Genomic DNA, 4,843 nt, shown 5'->3' with positions numbered 1-4,843 from the left:
TGAAAAGGGCGGCTTTTCATTTGCCAGAAACCCAACGTGGATACTGGAAGCTGAGGCCACCCATGGCTGCATTTGTGGGCTACCGACAGCAGCCCAAGAGGGGCCTGTGCACTTGTGTGTTTAGATCTCAGCGGTGGTGGCATTGAAGCCAACTATACCTTTAAGAGTGTCTTGGGCAAATTGGAATTGTGTGGGTCTCGAAGGAGGTTGGACACATGTTCTCCGAGGTTCTCTGACTCTGCAACCATGCTCTTCACCTGGGCAAAGCAGCGGCTGCACAGTGAGAGTTTATATTTGTAAAGCAATGGCATTATTCACTGTAGAAACTCTAAAAAGGAGAGATCAGCAGGTTTCCATTTAATAGGTATTTTGTGAGCCCCTGGGAAGCCCCTAAGTGTTGGGGATGCAGGTCGATACTTCCAGACCTTGGACCTTACCTTGTACGAGGGCAGGCTTGTGGTGAATGTGATGCAGGAAATAAACCTTTTCAGGAGATAAAGATGAACCGGGGCATGAAGCCACCTTAGACTCGGCCATCAGCATGCGCCCCTCTGAGGAGGTGACATGAGCTGAAACCACAGGCCTGAGAAGGAGGAAACCAGCCATGGGGGAAAGTACAGCGGCTGGGACAGGAAGGAGGGTGGTGTGGCTGGATGTGGTGAGCACGGGTGAGATGGGTAAGTGGGCAGGTTGAGGAGGGGGCTCAGGCCAAACCAAGTAGGGCTTGAAGGCCAGAGGAAGAGGGTTTGGGATGTGTCTGGGAGAGGGAGATGGCTTGCTAGCATCACTCTGCCTGCTGTGTGGGGAATGGTCCACGAGGAGCGCTGCGCGGAAGGGAGAACTAACGGGTAAGACTTCCATCCATGTGAGTGAGAGATGATGGACCTTCTACCCAGGGAATGTCAAGGGAAAAAGAGAGAAGACATGGCTTTGGGATATGTTTTAGAGGAAAACTGATAAGAGATCCCTGGAGACCAGCTGGTCCAACCTCCTTTGAGATTCCCCAACCCATGATGGAGCCCATTGGTCTCTGAATGGAGCTCACTGCTTCTCAAAGGGACATGTTCCAGGGTGGCCTGGACACATCTGAAAGAAAACATGTTCTTTTCTGAGCTAGTGGATTAGACATGCATGATGAGTGAAAAGGAGGGATCCTGAAAGTCTCTAGGGTCTCGTCCTGAGCAACTGGTTAGAGTTGGTGTCATTTCCTCAGTTAGGAGGGGCTCAGGGAGGACCAAGCATGAGCCATTGAAAGTCCCACTTTAGGCACCTGAAGGTTGAGTTACCCTTTAGATGTTCAGGTGGAAACGTCAGGTAAGCAGCGTTTAGGTCAGGAACTCAGCCTGGAGAGATGGATGTGGGTTCCACGGGCACGTCGTTGGCAGTGGGGCTATGTGCCGGGAGAAGATGCAGCTGAAGACCCAACACTGGGTTGCAGATTAAACGAAGGAAGGAGCCGTGGACTGGGGAGGGGTCGGCCAAGAAGAGGGACTGACCCACTGAAGTGGGAGTGCTGGGTGGCATCCAGCACTGCTGGGAGGTCAAGCAAGATAGGGCCAGAGGAGTGGCCTTGAGTTTGGCCATTTAGAGGTTGGTGACATTGGCAAGAGCATATTCATGGAGTGTGGAGTAAAGGCCAGGCAGAGGACAGTAGGCAGAAGAGGATGCGGCAGTGCAGAGGCTTTGGCAGAAAATACAAAAGAGGCCAATAAAAGCAGCCAGGGTCCTTCCTCCATACCCACTGTCCTCTCAGACTTTCTGTCTCTTGTCTCACTCTCTCGGTATATGTTATTACATACTTGGGTACATATAACCTTTTAAAAACAAAACTAGATTGCTCTGGACACATTATTTTGAAAGCTGCTTTCACTTAATCATACTGTTACCAAGTCCAAGATCGACGTACGACAGGCCAATACATTGAGAGATGAGGTCCTGGGGCAAGGAAAAGCAACTTTATTCAGACCGAGAAGATGGCACACTACTGTCCCAAAGAACCATCTTACTGGGGTTTGGATGCTAGTTTCTTTTCTAGAGCAAAGAGGGGGAGGTGAGGAGGTAAAGTAAAAAAGGTGACACTAAGTTGTTGCAAATATTTCCTGGTTCTGACCAGACTCTGCAGGCAATGTGTTAATTTCTTCTTTTCCTGCAGCCATTCACAGGTGGGCCTTGTCAGGATATTTCCTGTGAGCTAAACGAAGGTATTTTAGCTTAACACTCAGGCATAGGAGGCAGGGTTCCCAGAGATGGGCCATTATGTGTTCTCTAAGCGATGGGCAACATCCCTTTAGTGATTAACTTGTAGCAAAAGCAATAGAATACAAAGGTTAAAGTAAGAGAAACACATCCAATATGGAGTCAGATTTGTTCTTCCCTATTACGATACCTATTAATCAACAAATATTTTTGACCACCTGCTGTGTGCCGAGACAGGGCAGTGAACAAAGGCATCCTCTTCTCACCTCTCAGAGCTGGCGCTCTGGTGCGGGGACTGAGACAAGAATCCAATTCAACAGCAAGTTACAGTGTGTTAAAGGGTTGTTACCCATGGAGGTGTGCTCTGGAGAAAAACTAAGCCAGGAAGGGAGATAGGCTGCCCAGGCATCACAACATTATTTCATGTTATAAAACATTTTTCTAGTGGGAAATCCACCTCGAACCTGTGTCATAAAAAGGCCCCAGGGCTTCCCTAGTGGCACAGTGGTTGAGAGTCTGCCTGCCGATGCAGGGGACACGTGTTCATGCCCCAGTCCGGGAAGATCCCACATGCCACGGAGCGGCTGGGTCCGTGAGCCATGGCTGCTGAGCCTGTGCGTCCGGAGCCTGTGCTCCACAACGGGAAAGGCCACAACAGTGAGAGGTCCGTGTACCGCAAAAAAAAAAAAAAAAAGGCCCCCGAAAGCAAATGATGCTGTAATGTTATTTTTTTTAATTGAAGTATAGTTGATTTACAGTGTTGTATTAGTTTCAGGTATACAGCAAAGTGATTCAGTTATACGTATATATTCTTTTTCATATTCTTTTCCATTATGGTTTATTACAGGACGTCAAATATAGTCCCCTGTGCTACACAATAGACCCTTGTTGTTTATCCATTCTATATGTAATAGTTTACATCTGCTAGTCCCAAACTCCCAATCCAACCCTCCCCAATGCTGTAGTGTTTTGAGGTGCTCACTTGGCAATAACATGAAGCCTCACCTTACTCAAGAGCTACCTGTGCACCAGCCGAGGCTGTGGGGGCATTTGGGGAGGAGTTGGGGGGCCTGGTCCATGGGGACCAACGGCCTCTTTAGTTTCTCAGTTTTGAGCTTTGGAATAAAGCTGATTTATCACAATAAAGTGATTTCACAGATGACGAAAAATAACTGGGAATGTTGAAATAGACAAAAAAAAAAAAATAATAAGTAGCAAGCTCTAGGCACTGTTGAGGAGAGTATTATCCCTGTGTGTGTTAAACAGAGTTTGAGCTCCAGACTTTCCCTGGGGTCCAAAGAAAAGGAAGATTTAAGCAGTGCCTGTGAGCAAGTGTGGACAGAGAGGGGGCCAAGTCAACGGGCGTGTGGAGGGGAGTACACAGCAGAGCGGGGAAGCTGCTGTCTGTACTTATTTACCATAGTGAGCGAGAGCTACTGTCTGAGGAACAGGGCTGAGAGCAGCAGCGCGGTGACACAGATTCTGTGGCCAGCGGCTGCAATGAAGGTGACCATCTCCCGTCACCGTGGCCTGTGTTGTGGAGAAGGCCCCGGGTGGGCAGTGGTGGGAACCGGTCCTCAGAAGGCATAAGCAGGGCATCGCAGATGTTGTTCATCCCCCAAATTAAATAGCCCAAGAATGTGCCCTAAGCTGTCCTTGCAATAAACCATATCTACTGTCAAAACCACCACCAACGGCAACGGCCCAGTGCATTTTCTCAGGCCCTCACCCAGTGTCACCTCCAGCACAGGAAATCACACCATTATAAAAGGGCTGCTTGGGCTTCCATGGTGGCGCAGTGGTTGAGAGTCCGCCTGCCGATGCAGGGCACACGGGTTCGTGCCCCGGTCCGGGAAGATCCCACATGCCGTGGAGTGGCTGGGCCCGTGAGCCATGGCCGCTGGGCCTGTGCGTCCGGAGCCTGTACTCCGCAACAGGAGAGGCCACAGCGGTGAGAGGCCCGGGTACCGCAAAAGAAAAAAAAAAATAAATAATATAATAAATAAATAAAAGGGCTGCTTGGCCAGGCACTGCTGACACTGAGGGCAGCCAGGCCTCTTCCCTCCCAGGGAAGCCAGAGAGGTACCACCTGCTTAGGGGTGAGTCTGACATGCACCATCAGAGCCATTCAGGAGCATCCCGCATGGGCCTGGAAGATGGGCCTGGCAGGCTGCCTTTCCGCCTGTCTTCTATCTTGTCACGTTGGTTCGCTTCAATGTGGGATTCACGTCAGAGGGCCAGCACCGATGTAAATCTTAGTGGCAAACGGATGAATTTTAAAAATGATAGTTGTTAAGGTTTATGTAAATTAAAAAATATTTGTAAACACTTACCATATTGTTTCTGAAGACTTACTGTTGAGGCCAATGGTGGGTGGCAGCTCTGTGAGAAGTCCCAAGCACTAGGGACAGCTGAGATCGAGGGTGCATCTGGGGCAGGTGTGCAAGATGGTGTGTCCCTCAAGCAGAGTGGGTGTGTGAGCAAGGAGATAGGAGGGAACAGCCGCGGCCTGCGGACCGAGCCTGCTAGGAATGAGGCTGATAGGCAGAGAGGGATGGGGCAAGCTGCAGGGAACTGTGAGCCTATGGGGCAGATGAAGCAGAATAAGAGGGGAGGGGATGGCAGGGCAGCGGGACATCAGTGCTTA

This window comes from Mesoplodon densirostris, chromosome 6, assembly GCF_025265405.1.
Source record: "Mesoplodon densirostris isolate mMesDen1 chromosome 6, mMesDen1 primary haplotype, whole genome shotgun sequence".
Lineage (NCBI taxonomy): Eukaryota > Metazoa > Chordata > Mammalia > Artiodactyla > Ziphiidae > Mesoplodon > Mesoplodon densirostris.
This window is presented reverse-complemented; position numbering follows the sequence as displayed.